At 44.0% G+C, this 21307-nt stretch overlaps 1 long non-coding RNA gene across 1 annotated transcript in view; it reads right to left on the bottom strand.

The window, feature by feature from the left end:
* The window catches only part of LOC308073064, a 41916-nt gene extending 39827 nt beyond the window's left edge, over positions 1-2089 (bottom strand). The window contains exon 1 of the long non-coding RNA XR_013931886.1: positions 1980-2089. This is a non-coding gene — a long non-coding RNA (uncharacterized lncRNA). The remainder of the gene's footprint in view (positions 1-1979) is intronic.
* Between the last annotated feature and the right edge of the window lie 19218 nt (positions 2090-21307).

Raw genomic sequence — 21307 nt, 5'->3', positions numbered from 1 at the left:
CACTTTATAGCAGTGTGGTTTTATTCCTGGGCCACAAAGGGAGCCCCGAGCAGCCAGATGAGCTCTGGGGAAATTCCACTCCTGCTGATCCCCAGGTACCAGCCTTGGGCTGTGGAAGTGGAGCTGCCTTTGGCCCACGGAGCTGGTGCGCATGTCCATGTGCGGGCAGGTGGCTGAAACGTCCAGGCAGCGTATTAAGCCACAAAATGTTTCTGTAAATATTGTTTCACACTTGGGTGAATAAAGCCTGCTTTGATCTGAGAGAGCGCGCAGGGTGTAAATTATATTTTAATTGAGAAATTGCAAATGCCAACTTTGCTTTTTTTTGGTTTGTTTTTATTTTGTGACTAAAAAGGCCTGATTGTTGGTAGGGATAGCTCCAAGTGAAGCTCCCTGCAGTTGAGCCTGCTCTCATTTTTGCAGACTTTCCTTCCTTCCTCCTGGCTTTGCTTGCCTGGATTCTCCTCCTCCTTCCTAATAAAGATGTCTCCAGGCCCGTGAGCATTCCCAGCCTTGCTTGCTTGCAGCTTGGCAGTCTTCCCCTGCAACATTTGCTGGTGGAGAGAGGGTGGGCTGGCTCTCCCCTTGCCCTCTGCCCCTTCCCTCCTTGCCGTTAGGCAGGTGTGTGTGAGGCTGACAGTCTGCTGAGACCCAGCCTTGTCGCCCAGGGGTGCAAATCAGAGAAAAGGCTCCGTTGAGAGCCTTGGCATGAAGTGTTTTTTGCTGTGCAATCTGTGAGTGTGGTCTCCCCCTCCCAAGAGCAGCTGGCAGTGTTGCATCCGTCAAGAGTCTCACAGGAGCATCTCTCAGGTTCGATACACAGCCGCTGCCATCCACTTGGGCCATGGTATGGTGCAAATGTTTTTCCTCCCCCACCCTAAAGTACCATTCCTGGGAAGTTGCAGCTGGGAGCACAAGGAACATCTTAAGACTTTGCGCACCTTTGCAGGTGTCTTTGCGTTATCTTCATTTCTTACATGTCTCACTTGTACCCCAAAGGACCAGCATTCTTCAAAGACTTGGCAGATTGTGTGATCCTGAAGGATTTCTATTTTTCCTGCTGATGGAAAAAGCCAATAGTTTGTAGCTCAGGCACAGATAGCATCTTGATTTCTGGAGTCTCGGATATTCCTGCTTTCTGGGAAGCTTCCCTTTAGGAAGAGCAGAGCAGTACCTCATTCCTCAGGGCAGTTGATGAGCCAGCAAGCACGGGAGCCAGACGTGGCCGGACAGGAGGTGAGGGCAGCAAGGAGAGGAAGACAGAGCCAGCTGCACTAAATCACTGCCTCTCTTGGGCAGCGTGTGCTGGCAGGGCTCCGAGAGAGCCTAGGCTGGAGGCGCAGAGCGGCGCCTCCCCGCTGGGAGATGCAATGGGAGCATGAAGCACTTCCAGCTGGGAACTCAAAACCTCAATTGCAAATTGCACCCTCGGTGCTCACGGGGGTGAGTCAAGCCCATTAGCCAGCTAATTCTCACAACAGGCTTTTGTGAGGCTACTATTTTGTTCTGGGGAAATGTATGATCTACTGATTACACAGTATCCCAACATGCCAAATGTATGCTTGAAACCAGTAAACAATAAATATTTAATTAGCCGGTCATTTCGACAATAACAACAGGCAACAATTAAACTGGCTTTTGATTTCCCGTTCATTTAGTTGTCAGTCTTGTCTAGTTACAGTTAGAAGCCAGCTCCTGCCTTGACCGCAACCTTTATTAAGATTGTGAAGAGAATATTTAGGTTTGATCTGAGCTTTTGATCTATGCCTCTGATTTCTCCTGCCGTTGCACAGACTGTGGGCATGACTCAAATACCCATTAACGTAATGTGGGTTGAATTTGAAACCGAGAAGGTTATTCTGTTTCGTCTAACAGTGCCAACAAAGATTGCAGAGAGCAGTCGCTCTTGGCAGTACGGTTATGATTCAACCTGAAACTGCTGATCTACTCCGTTCCCATCAGGACTTCGCTCACCTTACCTGCACGTGTAGGCTCTACTTTTCCACACTGAGCCCTCTTCCATTGCCACATCTCTGCGTATTCCTCTTAACTCCTCCACTCCTGTTTGTCCGCAGCTCTTCCGCTGAACCCCAAAGATGTTTGCCAATGGGGTTTCAAATTTCTAAATGGAAAAGGGAAGAAGAAAGACGTTTTCAAGCATCAAACTCAATTTCCATGCCACATATGTTTGCATCTACAGCTTGTATATCCCATTTCATCTCTCCGTTCTTCCTCTTTGAGTGGATCACAAAACTTTTCAGGCGGACTGCCTTCTTGCCAGGTTTACTGGAGAAGCCTAGGGCTGGAAACAAAACTGTTCTTACATATCAGACCTAGCTCATCCCACGCGAAATACCTAGTGCCAGAGCAGATGCTTAGCAGTGTGGGAGCAGCATTAGGTGGGACCTTCTCCCACTGCGGATGAAGCCTCCCCTGCTGCTGACAATGATGCATCTACTCTTACAAATTAAGCAGGGCTTCTCTTACCTGTCGGCCGGGGCGTGCAGGTATGATAAGGAAAAGAAAGGGGATCTCGGCTGGTTGAATTCAGAGCACCAGGCTGTAAATGAGGAGACTTGGTTGTAATCACAGTTCTCCTGCTGAATGACTGTCTGACTGCAGACAAGCCATTTTGCATCTGTTTCCCTTTCCATCCTTTTCTGTGTTGTCTAAATGAATGTGAGATCTTTACAGCACGTTAATGTCTCCCTGAGGTACCCAAATGGCAGCAGCCGTGACACTGAGACATGTGAGCACTATTGTAAAGGATGGCATATATACTTATATATATTTATATTACAAATATTACCCTTACAAATATTTCCCCTTTTTACATATTTCCCTTTCACTACTACAATGGCACATCCTGCCCAAAGTCTTCATATAGTAGCAAACATTTAATTCAACAGTTTCATCAAGTCTTGCTAGATACCAGCAAATATCAAAGTCATTTCCAATTTAATTTTGCCTTTAATGAGGAAAGAAAATGGAGACCCGACACCCCCCATGCAATAGAGGCAACATCCTGCAAAATAAATGGATTTAATTGTAAAAGTCAGCTTTGAATCAAGTCTGCTGTGTTTAGACCTACTAATCAGAAAGCATTTACAGAGTCATGAGGAGCTGATAAAACATGTACACAGTTTTAAATATCCCATTGTAATGCATTGTAAACCTTAATTTAAAACAAGACAGCTTAAAAGCTTTATGGATTTGATTGATGACAGACCCCTCTCTATTGATGGCTGAACCCAGCATACTGTTATTTCTGCTTTGTCTTGCTAACAACAAAGTTCAGAATGATAATATATATTATAAAAAGCTTTACTGTTATGCTGCTGCAAAAGTGACATTAAATAATGATAATAGGCCTGAGACACAACTTCACGTAGAAACAGTTCTGGAGACTACAAATTTACATACCACAGGCACAGAGGCTGCTGGCGGCACAGGGATAACGCTCCAGCTCTCCAAAATATTAGCATGAAAAGCATCCCACAAAGCAAAGGATGAAAGAAGGGCAAATTCTGGGAGCTGAGCAGGTCAAATCCTCCTCGTGCAGTAGTGCTGTGGGGACGGTGGGTGCCCAGCAGCCCATGGCTCTCCAGCCGGGCTGGCAGAGGTCACGTCAAGAGACCGGACAGCCCCTGGGACACCTTGGAAAACCCTGCTGGAAATGCTGAGCCTTCTCCCCGTGAATAATTCCACTTCTACAGGGGAGAGCAAACTCAGCAGTTTGCTTTAATAACACAGTATTAGCACTTCATTTTCCTCCACTGATCCCAGCTTTGTACCGCGGATGTGCCAGAGCCAACACCCTGCGGAGCAGAGCAGCAGCTTATCCACACGAGCTGCATGAGGTGCTGCATTGCTCATCCATGCAACAGGAGCAGGGACCTGATTAGGCACCTTTGGAGCCTTTTGTCCTTCTCTCAGACTCATACTGGTGCCATCCGAGCAGTGTTATTTGGCTGAACTTGGAGATGGTGCTCAAGAAGTCTTAGCACGATGGCAGTGCCTGCGCGAGGCTGGGGAGCCGCACTTTGCCATGGGGACACATTAATTCCCACATACTTGAGGGCACCTAAACTGCTTTGAGGTGACCTGAAGAAAGGTTATCGAAAGCAAGAAATCATCGGTTCCAAGTGACAAACTATTGAACTCCCACAAATACAAAAAGTACGCACAAGGAAGAAGAGCAGGGAACTGGCAGCTTCGAAAGGCAGCAGCTTTCCCAGCTCGAGGGTCTGACTCCAATGGTGGTGAGGACCACGCAGCACCCTTTAGTTAGTTAAGCAAAGGGACAGTTGTCTTTACTCATCTGAGCAGGATCACATTTGTGCTGCCCCATGATTCAGGGCTGCACAAATCCTCACGCCTCTGTTGCACTGTAAGTCAAATGCAGCCTCCTCGTACAGATCAGCAATGGGAAATTTAAAATTTGTACTGATGGGCAGCCACTCCTGTGCAAAATGGAGTAGCAGCTAACTACATTCAATTAGAAATAATTATGGCAGGAGGAAAAAATTCACCCTGAGAAATAACCAGGTTAAACAAGAAGTTGCAATGGAGCATTGACAGCAAAAAGCATTTTGACTTTTAAAATCCTGTGTGATTTATTCAAGCAGAGCTGAATGGTGAATTGCAAATTTGGAAAAGACACGGGTTTACAGTTTGTATAGATTAATATTTTTATGATTCCATAGGGCAATATAGTTCAAAAGTCGACAATGATTCTTGATATACTGTTCAAAGACTTAAACAAAAAACCCATCTACAGTCAAAAAGGCTTGTTCTAAGCTTCACATGAAATACTGTCCAACAATAAAATGCCCTGTGCAGCCTCCTGAACAGCCAACGATTTTAAATTCTATTTTTGGTCGTGCATTTACAGTGGATCAAATTTATGCCTATTATGTTATCACCAGAAAATACAATATGTAGCAAAAAATACATTATGTCAACAGCAGCTCAAATTGTTAGGCAGCCGCAAAAGTGGGACTTTCCAAATCTACCCCTTGAGTTTGGAAGTTAAGAAATTAATTGGTTATCTTTAAAGACTATGCAATTAACATTTACATGTCTTTACATTTAAAATGTAAGCAAGGTTTTATGTTCAAGTTTACCTTACAAATCCCATAATTATAATTTTTGGATGTGGGAAGGGAGTAAGGGAGTAGCTGGTAGTTCCACTGTCTGGCACAATTTTATAAGTCAGATTTTAATGATTTCCTGAACTTCCACAACGTAGCCCAAATTCCCTGCTTGAAATGACTTCAGAACAAATCAGCACTGTAAAATTATGCAATTTTACATATGCTGTTAGGGGTGTATTTTGTGGAACTAATAACAAGACTGAAGTTGAAAAGATTCTACACTTCCTATTTCATATACACACAGATACAAAGAAACGCAGATTTTTTTTTCAATAGATACACACACATACATGCATGTATGAACAGGTGGGAGACTACCAATACCAAAAACGTATTTGTGTGCAATGATGTAGGCGGCTTCCATTGTATGGGAATGGGGCTGATGGGGACCCCACTTTTCCCTGGAAAAGAGGAGATTTGAGGTTCAGAGGGGAGCTAAAATCTTACCGCTTTCATGCAGGAGGAGTGCTGTATTAGTAGAAAAGCATGTAGAAACGCAGTAGAGGGAAGAAATAACAGATGCTGGGGTGTGTTTGGACCCAAAAGGGGAGGCTCTGAGGACATTTACTCGGTTGAGTCTCAGCAGAGAAATGCCAAGTTTCTCGCTCCTGATGTAGGTTTGGTGTTAGATAAGTATAGAGTATTTCCAGCATCTTTAAGGGTTAAAAACTACCCCCAGGGCTTCTTGTAGGGTCTTCAAGACCTAAAGCGTGGATTGAAGCAGCTAAGACTTTCTTTAGGTACCAAAGTAATTTTATGCTTGAGGAACATAGTTCAGAAGTGTGATTATTATCATTACTGTGCTAAAAATGTGCTAGGCAGTTCATGGAACAGAAGACATGCCTCCTGTCCCGACAAGCTTGCAATCAAAGGTGCCAATCTTGCAATTTTGCATACACAGGCAGACTGCAATGGGGATACAGCAGTGCTGTCGGGGGGTGCAGCGGGCTGCAAACCCCCAGAAAAATATAGCATCCAAGCGTGGGGAGAAAACTGTAGGGATGGGAAAGGCACAGCAGGACCCTTGTATGGAAATAAGCTCCCTCCAGATACTGTGCCAAGCCAGAAAAAACGATTGTAATAGTCTCTTCTTGTATTAATATCTATGAATTTGGGAGAGAGGAGAGATGAGGGAAATAAGAATTTATGATTCAGGCTTTTGATTTTACACATGCACGCAGACTCCAGGAAAGCTCTACTGCTACTTTTTAACTCTTCTTCAAATGGACACTAAATATTTCAGTCCCAGTGGTTCATCATTATTTTCCATCTTAAGAGAAGTGCTATTACCACCTTTTGCAGAAGTGTTCCTTACTGAGCCATGCAGTTTAGGGAAGATCTTTTTTTTTTTTCTTCCTCCCCTCTGGTTCTTTCATTTATGAATCCTGAGAGTTTTGGGTTTTGCTCCATTCCCCAGAGTGTCCCTTCAGTTCGTGTGCATCTGTTGTCCCAGGACAGGCTGCATTTAGAAGACTGATCACCAGAAAGTGTTTTTTCCCCCCACTTTCCTTGTGGAGACTGGAAAGTAATTTTTCAGGCAGCAGCTGACAGATCTGTAGGCACCTCTGGATCACTCCATTTTGCTAGATTCAATGAACCACTTGACAAAAGTTAATTAGAGTATTGCTGTCTGGGATGGGGAGGCCCACTGAGAGATGGTGGAGGCATCCCGTTTCTCACAGCAGTTCAGCCAGAAAGCTACCCACCATGACTTTTATTATTAATAAACACACCATACAATAATTATACCTTTTACAAGCAGCGTGGAATAGAAACCCATGTGGTTAAGCCTCCTGCATCACTCCAAATACAAGTTGCACCGTGCCCCAAATGCTCAGCCAGGAGACGTTGCATGCATAAGATTACTACTGGTGTCAATAATAATGCCAGCAATAAATAGAGATATGAGTCCACTGCAAAAACTCCCTCATGCTGGGACAACCTAGTGTGCTCCTACATGCACAGCTTCATAACACATCGGTTGCTTAATTTGGGAAGCAAAGAGGGCTGTGAGAAGAAACAGGACTGGCTCCCCATTGCACACATTTTGTGGATTTTCTGATTTTCTGATATTTACTCCTGTCCTACCCGCTGTTCAAATTGGCCTATGAGCCAACTGATCAGAACAGGGAAATAAACGTCAGCCTTACAATATTAACAAACCCGGTATGCGAACAACTCAGAACTGCCCAAATAAATAACCCTCTAACTCTGGCATATGTTGGGTTGACATTTTCCATGGAGAATCACTTTTGGGTAATGGGAGAGAGCTCCATTTCCCAGGCTGGCCCGGCATGTCATTAAACAAAGTAAAACCAATCCTGACTCCAGGTTCCTGGTGGACGACTTATATTTGTCACTAAATAGATGCAGCTTATTATGTTTGCTTAGTAATTCATTTAGATGAGGAACCTCAGGCTGGATTACAGTATGTCCTAACGGCAGGTGAGTTTTTATGAATATCACTGCTCTGACTTTACTAAAGCTCCAGAACCCCTGTTGCAGCTCCCACATGCTACCAAAGGCTTAACTGGGGTTTGTAGTCTTGGGGCTTTGCCATGCACAGGGGATAGAGCTGTACAGTTGCAATGTCCTTAGTGCAGGTCACCCTTACTCTGCCCTGGCTCCAGCTCTCTGCTTCTTGACCATGTAAGAGGTCTCCGTGCTTCCACCTGGGCTTTTAAACGATGCAGAGGAAGCTTTACATCATCCTGCACTGGTAAAATCTGGGCCCTTTGCTGATCTCTTTCTTTCAGAGTAACAGTATTTAGCTCCACAAGCCAGTGGTCTGCTTAGCTGTAGGGTTCAACAGGAACAGAAATAGGGCCTCAGCCCAGAGGACAATATTTTCTAAAGGCAGCTAAAATTAGGATCTGGCCCTGGCAGTGCATTTGCAGACATCTGGATATGATGCACAGCAGCAATGCTGCTGTGGATCGGCAGCATAATTCCAATAAATAATTCAAGAAACAGCGAATGATGCTAAAAGTGAACCCTCCAGCTTTGCAAAACAGCTGACTGTGCTCCCACCTGCAGAGGGGATGCCTGCCAGGCAGATAGCAGGTGCTGGGGTGCACAGGGGGCCCCCACGGGACTGACAGGGGTCAAATGGGGCTGCAGATAGACAGCCAGTCCCACCGACAGCCTGGCTTTAACCCATAAATATGTGACTGAGGTCTTTGGGTTCCAGATGGGCTCTCCAGCTCCATTAAACCCCACAATTTTCCACAAGCTGAGGAACATCTAGAAATCCAGAGTTGCACTGCACCACCTCTGCCTCCATTCCCTTCCTGAAAAGTCCCCTGATATGTAGTTCCTAAAATACCACCAGTCATAAGTCCTAGAAGCACTTCAGGCCAGTGAAGATGTGCCGTGAGATCAGAAGATGTTAACACAGCAGGGTGGAAGGATGTTGGTCCCCTTTCATTTGCTTTTCTTGTTTCTCCCAACCATTTCTGGCTCTGCCCCACCTATGCTTCATGGCAAACATCACCTTGCAGGTGCTTATAACCAGCTCTTGTCTACCTTCTCACATTTGACGCAATTGGGCGTTAGATATCATGCAATATTATGTGAAAATATGTATTTTCATATTTTGTAGCTATTATGTAAACCTGCAGTGAGTGTGCTGCACTGGCTGGCAGCAGGTTTCACGTTTTGCCACTGTTGAGTTGTGCCACCCTGGTGAACCACCTCCCCTTCCCCTTCATGCTCCATCTGTCCCATTTACAGAAGTCTTCAGGGCACGCGCAGTCCATGACCGGTGCCTGCGGTATGGAGCCCCCGAACTCAGGAGGAGCTGTTAGGTCCGACAGTGACACAAGTGACAGCAGCAGCGGTTATACTGGGGAGAGGGTTGGAGAGAGTAAGGTGGCTTCACGGCTTCGCAGAATTGCACCATATGGGATTAAAAGGTGAATTTATGTAGTGAATTAAGCCCCATGTTCTCTCATGCACAGCCTGGGTGGATGTTTGGAAACGGCCACCTTCCAGATTCCAGGGTGAAGCCAGATAGGAATTTTCCCTTATGCCCATTACTCTTCTCATGGCCAGGAAAATATGCAATAACTCACAGATGCCAGGTGTAAATACAGAGGGAGTGGAAGGGAGAATTTCTCTCCGTACACGTGACACTCCGCCATACATCACGAACCCTGACACTTCAGCACCCACAGCCTCTGGTCTGTTAGAGGAACTCAGCTTTGCTTCTGGTTATAAAATAAGTCTGAACACAGGGCTGTGAGGAAGAGACTCTTTCCTCTGGGAACGCAAGACCTTCAGTCACGTAAGTGGAGCAGCAACATATTTTGCTTGTTTAGAATTCAAGCAAGCAGAATGTTCTTAATTAATTTATTTAATCGACTAAGAAAAAAAAAAGAAGATATAAGCAGGTAAGACGGTACTACCTCTAACCACAGCAGACGGAGATGGTACTACCAGAATAAACATTCAACAAAGTTCATTTAACTGCCCCCCACCCAACACAGCCACCTTCCATCTGGGAGGGTTTAGAAAAAATGGGGTCTTGGAGACACCCATTTTCCACCTCCTTACCTGTGGCAGAGCAGAACATGCCTTTGTAACGAAGTGTGAGCTGAATCTACCACCCCAGCGTCTGGCCTTTTTAAGTGATAAGAGATTAACGTAAAGTCATTTGTCCCACTGGTGCATTACAACGGTAGTTTCATAGAAGTCTGTAATTGTGCTTCATTACTTGGAACACTCCAAATTCTAACTTATATTTGAATTACAGTTTTGCAAAGAGTCCTGATATACATATATGCAAATAATATGCAAAACCAAATCTGTCTCCTTCCTCCTCCACCTCACAACCTAGACGATTAAAAATCTATATACAAAATGTGGCAGATGAAGCACATTTGCAGTGAAATGTAATAATATCCAGAATGATGAACATATGCAAAATATTCCTACTGGATCCAATGCCTACCTTTTCTGAATCTCTGAGTCATGCTGGCCTCACTTTCTTCACAGGGTACTTTTTTTTTTTTTTTTTTGAATTATTACTATTGCTTTTAGGCAACATAACTGTGGAAGGCAGGTTAGGTTTTACTTTGCATCCCCTGTTATGACCAGCGATATCATCAGCTAATCTGCTCTTGGCAATGACCTACTTTAAGAAGCAGAAGTAACGCTAGGTGTTCTTGGATCTCGAGTTGAGTTTGTATTATTCACTCTTGGAAATACCCTGTTTGCCTTGTAAAAGGATGTACTTCCATCCACAAATCATTGAGAGACACTAGAAATGGGAGTTCATAGAGTTTACAGAATTCCTTCTTCATGCCTTGAAGAGAAAATCATCAGAGACAGCTTGAAACACCAGAAATGGGGACTGAACATGAATTTCTTTCCCTATATAGAAAAAAATACTACAGTCCAAATATGTAAAACTTCCAAAAAATTTACTGTTACAGGTCCTAACCTTTCTCCTTGAACTCTTTGCTCATTCCAACAACTATGATCTTCTCCTGAAGTGCTACCCATGTTATGACACTTCATGAAAACATAGAGGGGATGTAGTGGCAATTTTAGCAAAGGAATCACAGAAAAGCAGCAGACAGGAATATTACTGATCAATAGCAAAAAAGATTAAAGGTAGTAACGTCCTTATGGCACTCTGCTGAGCAATGAGTGAAGAAGATCAAAGGGATTATCAAGCGCAAAGAGAGAGCTTGTGGCTATTAAGCTGACAAAAAAAAAAGAATCCTGTGGGAAATAGGAACAAAACTCTTAGCAAAAGACAAGAATCGGATTTTCTTGTTTCACAAAAGTGAAGATGTGTTGGAGGAACAGGTGTCAAGAACCATAGTCTTCTAACAGTGCTTTAAGGGCAGGGAGCTGGTCCTTAAAGAGCAAAGAGAAAGATGTAAATTACAGGAGGTGTCACAGGGAACGGAGAGCAGAACTTCTGCAGACACTGGAATGCAAAGGCACACAGCTTAGCTCTGGGAAAGGAGGAGGAGAACAACCAAGACGCAGACAGGTTTTAATGCTGAAATTGTGTTTTATGCATTTAGACCTGACCTGGCTAAGAACAGACATTACAGCATCTACCCAAGTTTAAGATCTTTTTGCTGAATAGGATTTAGCAGGTTTAAAGTTCAACATCTTTTAAGTGTTTCCGTGGATAACTTGAAGCAGGAAGAAAGGGTGAACTGGATTATGAATCTTCTTATACCCTCTTACAGCATTTATAATTAACTCTAACTCTATTTTTCTTTTTTTTTTTTGCTACTGTGAAGCAGTCTTGCTGTAATCTTCTAATTAATAAATGGCTCAATAAATCATGAGATCTTTAGTCCATAGAGAAACTTACACATACTGTCAGAAATATTACACACTAAAATTGGTAGTAGACAACCACTCCTTCTTCACTGTTTTTTTTTTTTTTTTTTAATTTATACTTAATTTGAAAATGTTAAATGACTAAATTAGTCAAAGAAATTATCCAGCATAGTGCCAGTTAAAGTCTGTGTGAAAACCCTCATTTGCACCAAAGGGCTTTGATGATCCAACATCCTAAGGATGTTTCAGCAGCAGGGAGGATGCAGTGATACAGCAGTGTCGATGACAGACCCTGTCCCTGGTGACTGGTGGACTGGGAGGCTGTGGGAAGGCATTCCTGCAGCACACACCTGTGTAAGTGCTGTATTCCCACCAGAAATCCAAGGAAAGACCCTTAGATAAAAATCCAAGCCTTGCAGTAGGGTTTTTCTACACCCCATCTCATGTAGTTGTCCATTTTATGCATCACCCCCAATGCATTGACAAGGGCCACCCCACATCAGGTGTCTCTGGGCATCGCTTCATTCACACAAGGTATTTCTAGGGAAGAGCCTGGTCCAATGCACAGAGCAACAGAGAAAAGTGCAGGAGAATGGGCTTTGCCCCTTGCCTGGTGCTGCAGGCATCCCGCGCCACCTGGGCCTGCCTCTGCCTTCTTTTTCCCCTTGGCTTTTTCATCTCTTCTTCAGTTACACGGAAACTCTCTCAGATGTGGGCTATCTCTTACTCTGCTCTTGCAATGCTGAGATTACTGAAACATGAAATAAGAGCAATAAAGCCTGCTGAGCAGCAGTGTGGAGCAGCAGTGACTGACAGGGACCTGGACTTTGTCATTCATTAGCCCGACTTGCCTCTTGTCACTGCCTCGAGTCTGCTCCCTTCCTCCAGAGCAGCATTAAAATCAGCATTTGCCATTCTGTGTTTCCTGGTACTTGACACACATAAACAAACACCTCTTGCTCTTCTCTCAGGAGGGAATTGAGCATCCTTATCTTCATTTTCTAAGTGGGCATGTGAAAGCAGAGACAGGCAGGGCAAGACTTTTGTGCTAAAAACATGCATCCTGTATTTATCTAGGCACTGGCTGTGGTTTGACAGCGCAGGGGCACATCAGTGCATGTAAAGCAGCCCAGCGTTCGGAAGCTGACGTGGAGGCTAACCTGCCTGCAGCCCACCCTCCTGGGTTTCTGCCCTCATGGGAACCACGGCGTGATGTGGTTTGAACCAGCTCAAAAGGATCATAACCCTGGGAAGACACTGAGGATGAGAGGAAAGAGCAGCTTCTGGGAGGAGACGTGCTACAGGAGCTCACGTCTAGAGGGCTCTTAGCTTCATCTGGTGATGGCTGCTGCCACCAACTTGTCCCCACATGGTCTTTCCTCATGTTTTACCACCCACAAAAAGAGAAGTCTTTACTATGAACTGCGTAGCCTGAGTGTCACAGCTGTGTCTGAGCTGCAGCCGGCTGTGGCTGCTGGGGAAGGTGGTTGCAGTGCCTGTGGAGATGGCAGGGTACACAAGGCAGAGCAAAAAAAACCAACTCATTTTTGTTGTGTAAAATAAAAATTCTCTCTGGAAAGTTGCTATATTGAGAAAAGTATAGCACTGCATTTAAGACAACTCCTAAATGTCAAGAAAGCATCAATCATTCTCTTTGTTTACACTAGTAAAAGACAACCTCCTGTATATGTGTTGATAAAAAAAAAAGGGACGTGCAACTGTTTTTCTTTGCAATCTTAATTATTCCAGAAATCTTTCAAGTACAGCTCATCAGCTGGATATAAACACTATCCTAGCTGCAAGCATAGGTGTGAAAAGGGAAGAATTCCCATTATCAAGGTAATCTGCAGCTCTGAAGACTACCTTTTCCCGCACCAGCAAATTTCTAACTGTTCCTCCTGACTGGTGCTGGCAATAGTTTGGGAAAGCGAATGAGTTCCTAATGGAGGATGTAAGGTATTCATTAAAGACCAGGTAGAACAACATTAATTTACTTTTTAAAACATATCAGGAGACAAATAAGGCAATGAATTCATTAGCATGCATGCATCGCCTCTGCCGGATCAAGTCAGACAAGCTCAGCTGTGCCTCCTAATGCTTGCTCTGCAAAACACTGTTTGATAGTCTTAACATTTTAATAATAATAGTAAAAATATTTAGTGTTAGGCAAAGCCAGGATGTGATTTACTGTAAGCAGAATTTTTGGGTTTTCTATCTAGCTTGCACACAGGTTCACACCACCTCAATGGATAAAGCACTTAATTTCTTTTGCCTACTATGGCCAGCAGCAAAACAAGTAAACCAACCACATTCTGCCTAAAACAAGCCTAAAAGCAGCTGAGGGACTCTTAAGTCAATATTGTAAATATCCTGCACTAACCAGAAAAGCAGAAGAATAGAGGTGAATTAAAAAAAAAAAAAAAAAAAAAAAAAGGATAAACTCTTTTGTTTGGTATATACAAGAAGTAAACTATTCTGCTCCAAATAAAAATGAGTACACTTGCTATTCTTTATATTTACCTGCAATCCTCCCTTCTAAGTTTCAGCCTCTTCAACTGAGATTTGTGTTGGGAGACCCTTCCCTTGGCCACACAGTCATCCACGGGCAGTGACCAATCGCTGCTTCAGATGCTGGATTGTGCTCTGTTTTGGGGTCTGCAAACATTGGGGGAGATTTTCCTTCACATGTTGGCCCGACGCAGCATTAACACAAAAGATAAAACAATACCTGAGCGCTCTTTGATCTGGGTATTGTCATGCGGGAAGCTGTGTCCTATGTCGGAAAAGCTGCTGTGGGAAGGGCTGGGTAGTAATTACCCGAAGATACTTTTAAATGAAAGTGCCTGCAGAGATTAAGCAAGGAAATGCAACAATGCCTGTATATATTTATTCTGAAAAGAATAATCAGGAGATGTGAGTGGTTTAATGTGATCCTAGTCCACCGAGCCTAAGCACACGAAATATGAGTTTTCAAAGAAGGTACTTCAAAGGTAAAATTCTGGGGAACAGAAGGCAGAGGCATCGGTGCGAACCAGACAATACGGCGGAATCAGGCTTCAACAGCTAATTAATTAAGTGCATTTCTTCACAGTATTTCCAAGATAGCAGCTCACAGTGGCGCAGGGCAGCCTGCTGCAAGACAGAGGATGGAGCTGTCTCTGTGGCTGGCTGCTCTCAAGCCTCTCACCCGTCCAGCAGCCAGTCTTACACATCATTAAGAGCCAAGCTCCCTACGGGGAGCACCGCCGGTCTCATCAACATGGATAGCAGCCCTCTTGCTTTGCATCGCTGCAGTCTTGAATATTCCCACACAGCCTCTATCTGTAACAGCACAGCTTTTTAAGGCAGCTCTGGGATTTTCATGACCAAAATAAGACATCCAGAGAGGGTCAAATCAAGGAGATTCCTGATGCTCAGGGCAGCCTGGAAGCCAGGTGAAAGCACAGTCCAGTCCATTCAATGCTGGTTCATCAAGGATTTGTCATAAATGGTTGCAGGGTGCTCAGAGGGAGCCCTATAGATATGAGTTTTAATTGAAAAGGGATTGCAGGGGATATAAACCAACGTAAATGTCAGGGCACTGTTGCTTCCCCTAAAGGTCAGAACAAGCATACTGAAACCGTGCCTGAAAATGATACCTCTGACAGTGCTGTTCCAGCCATCAGTGGTTACACGGCAATGTTCATCTATTCCAGCCTGGAAACTGGCAGGGAAGGATGGGAGAACAGCCTCATGGAGGGCTGGGGACCAGCGAGAGCTTTCTGGATACAGCTGCAATAAAAGAGTATACTGATGTCTTCCAAAGACACAGCCCAAGTTATTATAACAGCATTAATTTACCATCAGGGCTTGCCAGAATCAGAGGGGAAGATTTTGATTTTGAAAAACAGCGTCAAGGGAAGGTGTAAGTGAAAAAAATAAATAAATATACTCAGTCCTTTTAAAGTCTGACCTAAAAAATCTTGCCGTGTAAAATATGCACTAAAATATTTATGTCAGGTTTCTATGGTTATATGTGTGTACGGGTATGATATAGAACAAACTCAGCCTTGCTCTGACTGGCCTTACATGCCATGAAACTCAAAGGGCTCTTCCCAGTGGAAGGGTAAAGCCTGACTGTGGTCAGCAGGAACGGCTGGGTTAGCCGAGCAGAGGAGCTGAATGGGACAGGACAGTTACCAGATCACTGCCCCCTGCCTCAGCAGGATTTTGCTCGCACGCAGAAGAGAGCTCAGGGCATCTCTTCTGCTCTTCAGCACACTGGGTGTCGGGAAGCTCTGCCACAGGCTGCCTGAGCATCTGAGCATCTGAGCTGCAAGGTGCTGCAGACCTCTCGGGATGGGGTGGTTCAGTGTGTTCCCTTCCCCCACCACAGCCCATGTTTCTAGAGGCTCGTGCTAACCTTATGAACCTGGTGACTTGAGCTTAACTCCCAAACAGGCTACAGGTTACTGGTCCAGTGTTAACTCACCCCCCCCAGGTCCTTATGGAAGTAGTGCCATGGACCTCCATGAGCAATGGCACGTCAACCCAGTGTCAGTGTGAAAAAGATGGATCTATTGGGTGAAACTTTTAACAGAGAAAATAAAGTCTCTCTGCTTTATACCAGGAGAAAAAAACCTGCCCCCCAACCCCAGAGAAAGGATTCAAGTCTCCAGGAAAACAACAAATGCTTACGTTCTACATGGAAACAAAGGGCCAGATTCAGACCTCATTTGTGCAAAAAAAAAAAAAAAAAAAAAAAAAGGTTGGAGTAAAGCCTCGATGTTAATGAGTTGATTCACTTTTCAAGCAGCGTAACGGAGCTGAGCCTCTATGTGAGTGTGCCTCTTGGTTTCTAAGGAGCCGGCTGTTATTTATGCAGTCTGTTTACACGTTCTCTTGGCTCTTTACGCAGAGGAAACATTTTTTACTGTAAGCTCCCTCTCTTCCCCCCCAGCCCTTACATATACACATACGCATGCACTACCAACAGAGAGGGTAGGACAAAGGTGTTTAAAAGAACCACACGTAGGTATGTTTGAAAGAAAGAAGATATTTCAGGTTGTCAGTATGAAATTGTCATAGAACGTAAATTATTATTGTCTGTGCATTTCTCCTCCTAAGAGGATTGTGCTAATTAAACAAGAAGAGATTATCAAACTTTGTCTACAGCTGATAAAATCCAATGACAAATTAAAATGCATGTTAAAGCTAATCCATCACAAACTGAAAAATTAAGCTAGTGCATTTGCAATGTTTTTAGCATCCTTTGTCCTTCAGACAGTGCCCAAATACTAGAATTTGCTCAAGTTTAATGTTTGGCACTTTCGCAGAGATTTAGAATTGTACATTCCATACAGTTTCTAAAAGCTCTTCTTCTTTGCATGTTTAAGATTATGTCAGTAATTTGCATTCCCTTTTAAAAATGGAATTGTAAAAGAGAGGGGAAAATGTAAGCAAGCTGGATTAAAATAAACACTTGTCTCCTAGTGCCAATAAGTTTTGAAAAGTTTCCTCTTGTTGTTACATACCTCTTGATGATTCACAGCAGCAGAAATGCCAGAACGCCACCAAAGAAACGCTATTCCTTTTTTTATTATTGGAACAAGCAAGAACAAGAAGTTCTAGACATTCAGAGGGAGACACATACTCCTAGGGGCTCAGCCCTGTTCGCACGTATCTGCCTGAGTCATTTTCGCTGTGATTAACCAAAAGAGAATGATGAGGGAGTTGGTCCAAAGTGGCACACCCAGACCCAGGCACTGCTGAAATAAGAATGTAAAGCTCTGGGGTGCTAAACCAAAGCACCCAGTCTTCAGATACCCATCTGAACACTTGAAAATTAAAGGGCACTTTCCTCCTGGCGCAAGTCCACTGCAGTCCGAAAAAGTGCTGGGTTTGAGTGTGACAATAGCTACAGGGTGAAGAAGCAGATCTGGATAGAAAAGATAACCGAGAGGCCATGTAATCTGGAAAAAAAATCCCAGGGCTCATTTCAGGCCCTTTTTGAGCAGGGTCTTTGTTTCACTACAAGTTGGTGATACTGAATACTAATCTTAACAGTGACCTTTAGGACCTGTGATGATTCAGCGAAGAAAAAAAGAAATGTATGTGCATATTTCAACATAACAATCTTGTACCTTTTAAAGTCACTGTTTAAAGGGCTTACTCATTGCTAAAGTATGTATTATGTTAGTTTTTGTTTTGCCTTTGAAGGATATCATGACTCTACTGGAGTCAAAATTATAAAAAGCACAGGCTCCTCCTCCCAGACAGAGGACACACAAAGCAAACTCCTTGCAAAATCCAAGTTTGAGAGAAAAAGGACACGGGTGAAATATTTTTGCCCACAAGTCACCCTCTCCATTTGCCAGATGACATTTGAGCATTGCTTTTATATTTGCCCACCTCTCTTCTCCTTGACCGCACATGTACGCTGCAGTCACGTCCCCCCCAGCAAGCGAGAGACCAGGCTGAGCGGTGCCTCCAGCCTGCAGCTCCTCCGCCCAGACCCCGGACACTCCTGCAGCTTCCCAAAAGCACCAGCAAATCCTTGCACCTAACAAACCTGCCTGTGCCCCGAGAGCTCGGGCTACTTGAAAGGTAAGCTTCCTTTAGTTTAAGCTGCTGTGACATAAAAACTTTTATACCCCACCGCCGTCCATGGGGTGCCAAGGGGAACAACCCAGTCAGCCTGCAAAGGGAGCCAGCCTCTCCACGCTGGGTGTGCGCTCACACGCACCCCGTGGTGACCCAGCACTAGCTGCTAGATGTCTTCTCTCAAAAACTCATGCCTTCGGGTCAGTTGATTTGTTAAGACCTGCCACAGCTTCTCGTGTCATGTCCTTCCAGGCAGAAATTAAGATCCTGCTCTACGTGGGAAAGAATAGTTGCAGGTCTCTGGCTTTACTTCAGTTTAAGGTGGAGCTAATTTCACACGGTTCTAGGAATTCCATGTGTCCCTGCAATTGCTTTGACCTTGCACTATGATTTGTGCTGGAGTAAGGTCCATTTAGACTACAAAACACAAGGGTAGTATTTATTTAACTGATTATGCTGCATTCTTGCCTTATGAATCATTCCTCACAGATGGTACTTATGCCATGTCCTACTTTCTCATTTGACAAACGACTGCTCTAAGACTCGCTTATATTGGCTCTTGCATGAACGCAACTGCGTTGAATGCAACGGGTTTATTTTTTATTTATATTGGTGCCAACAAAGTTGGACACAGGGCCTGTAAAAGAAAAAAAAGTGCCCCAAATCCTTCTAGAATTCAATATGGCACATTCATTATTTATAAAATGATTGTTTCTGTTGCAGAATGTTATTGATATTGTTATTTTGTGAGCTTTCCACATGTACAACTGGTACATACAACTAACTGTACATAGTCAATACTGCTTGAGATTAATAAGACTGGTGGAAGGTTTTTCAATCAATACATTCTCTCCAAAGAATATGCAACAATGTGTATGGGGCAATTGATTCTGTTTTCACAGAGGTGTAAATAAAAAACAGTTCTTAGAAGTGAAAAGGATTGTAAAAGCGGGAAACAAGAAGGCCATATGCGGTATAAAGATTAACATACATTTTAAATACAACTTTGTGGCACTTTGGAGACCATTTCGGGATGACAGTAATTTTATATTCAATAAAAAGCAGCTTTCAAATATAGAGCCACAAATTACTTCTAGTGAGGGAAGAAAAGAGAAAAAAGCTTCCCCCCCTGGCAAAAGGGTTTGTGAACTTACTCTTGCAAATCCTTGCTAAAGAGTCTGGTTGCATGAATAGAACCACCAGAAGCAGAAATCTGTGAGAATGAACTGTTTAAAGACTATATGCGTAAAAACGAGCCTACAAAGTTCAAGGAATAATTTCTTATTGCAGAGCCCTTCCATTCTCTAAGGGAGAAAAGGAGACACAACTGCCCCGTGACCAAGGGAGAGATGAAAAGGGCTTTGGACCTGCTGTAGGTTCCCCTGCAGGTTCTGGATGAGGAAAGGAAATGGCTGTAGCTGTAAAACCCTGACATTTACTACCTTCTCCCCCCTCCTTTTTTTTTTTTTTCCTTGGTGATTTCCTTCACTCATCCTGCTCTGATTACAGTTCATGGCTTCAGGACTGATTTTTTGACTAAAGCAAGCTCTCCCAACTAACCCCCAAATAGCTGAGCTCCTCTGTACCAGCATGGCCGGGGAGGGGGGAAGAGGAAAGCCTAGGCAACACCCGTGAGGCACTTCTTAAAATGAATGCACACATCACTACAACTCACTTCTTTTCCCTACTCCATCCAAGGAGCATGTTTCCACCCCATGGAACAAGTGTGGATTTAAACCCTGTGTTATACATATTTAAGGATGTCATAGATCCCTGCAGCCACGCTTTGCTGGGCAGCTTTTGCAAGCTGACAAGTTTGGGTTTAGACAGCTTCAGGAAAGGAGGCTGTTAAGCAAAACAGAAAGTATTGCATGAAATGGGCTGAGCAATTGAGTTGATTATACTTGTCCTTCGATGGAGAATTAGCTGTGCTAAGGGAGGTACCATCTCCGGAGGAGCTGTTAGATACATGTCCTGGACGCTAAAACGAATCGACAACCTGCTGGCATTTTATACTGGGTATTTTTGGTGTCCTGGCCAAACTACAATTTGAGTAATTACATCCTGCCCACCTCTGCTGCTGTTATACTTTCAATCAGATGTAATATTCTTCATATCCTGTCCAAAACAACTGTGTGCTGTAAAAATAGCTATTTCATTTTTGCACAGAAGTGACTGGTTTTCAGCTGTGGCTTAGGACTCCTTGCAGATCTAAAAAATAAATAAATAGGACAGAATTTCTGCATAGAAATATTCAGTGCAGGCTGCGTTCTCTTTTCAAAACAACAGTAAAACCTGATTTTCATGCATTAACCCCAGACCCTATTACTTATTTTCTACCAAGTGCCCAGAAATGCAGAATCACTCAGGACCTTTCCTGCTTGCCACTGTGTGAATCCATGGTGACAGTCCCAGCTGGGAAGAGTTTGCAGCCTGAATACCTAAGGCGGTCCAGGTAAAACGTAAGCCCAGCACAAATAAAGAGACCTGGACAAGGTCATCCATGTCTCTTTGTGTCTGTGGCAGCCTGGTGACCTCACCTGCTGTTCAGATTCCTGCAACTTTTGAACAAAGTCTCTGTTCAGGGTCTCTGTTCAGTTACATTTCCCCCTCAGTTGGTTTATATCTTTATAAATTGAATTTGGTTTTGCCTCTAAATGATTTTTAATTCCCTCCCGCCTTCTTCAAACAAAAGCATGAAGTCACTGAAATCTGGTTTTTGTATTTTTGTTGGTTTTTTTTTTTTTTTTTTACTTATTTGATGCATTTTTAAAGTGCACATTACTTGAGCTGATGCACAGAGAGACTGCTTTAACAGCATCACCGATTAAAGTTGGATTGCTCCGAGTCTTCTCCCGGCGCCTGTCTGGAATGAGCCCCTTTGCTAGCGGTTGAAGCTGCAGCTCGTTTAGTGACAAGCCAAAAAAGCCTTTGAAAGCCCTCCGGAGGCAGGATGCCATCTAGAATTTGTATTGCTCCTTGCTGTGAGTGGGCCCGGTGGGATGGACCAGGGAGGGAGACAGCCCCCCTGCCCAAAGCGCCTGCACTGCAAGGAGGCAAACATCACAAACCAGAGGCACAACGCCCCAGGGCTCCCGCAGATGATGTGATCTATAGCTCTGCCTGTCTCCTTCCTTTTTTCTCTCTCTTTCCCCTCCTGAGTCTGAAGGGATGGGTTAGAGCTGATGAGCTTCCTGGCAGCAGCGTGATCTAAGCAGGGATTTTGGAGGTGGGGTGGATGGTGGGCATGCCAGGACTGTGCA

The sequence above is a fragment of the Falco punctatus genome (genome assembly GCF_963210335.1).
Source record: "Falco punctatus genome assembly, chromosome: 14".
Taxonomy (NCBI): Eukaryota; Metazoa; Chordata; class Aves; order Falconiformes; family Falconidae; genus Falco; species Falco punctatus.
The sequence above is the reverse complement of the archived record's forward strand: the minus strand, read 5'-3'. Positions and strand labels throughout refer to the sequence as shown.